Here is a 415-nt window from a genome sequence, read left to right on the forward strand (position 1 = left end):
GTGAAAACACTGCTTTTTCGACAGTTTTTTCAACATTAAACACGAATTACAGCCAAACGGATGAAACCACAAAAATATATGAAGACTCACTACATTCCCCAAACATTCAGCTTTCATATGCATCTCTTTGTTCCATTCAATCTTTTACAGTTTCCGAGAAAATCATTAAAATGTGAAAACACTGCTTTTTCGACAGTTTTTTCAACTTTAAACACGAATTACAGCCAAACGGATGAAACCACAAAAATGTATGAATACTCGTTAAATTCCCCAAACATTCAGCTTTCATATGCATCTTTTGGGTATTTTCTATCTATTACAGTTTCTGAGAAAATCGATAAAATGTAAAAACACTGCTTTTTTGACAGTTTTTTCAATTTTAAACACGAATTACAGCTAAACGAATGAAACCACA

This window comes from Nicrophorus vespilloides, unplaced genomic scaffold, assembly GCF_001412225.1.
Source record: "Nicrophorus vespilloides isolate i.1.1-1 unplaced genomic scaffold, Nicve_v1.0, whole genome shotgun sequence".
Taxonomy (NCBI): domain Eukaryota; kingdom Metazoa; phylum Arthropoda; class Insecta; order Coleoptera; family Silphidae; genus Nicrophorus; species Nicrophorus vespilloides.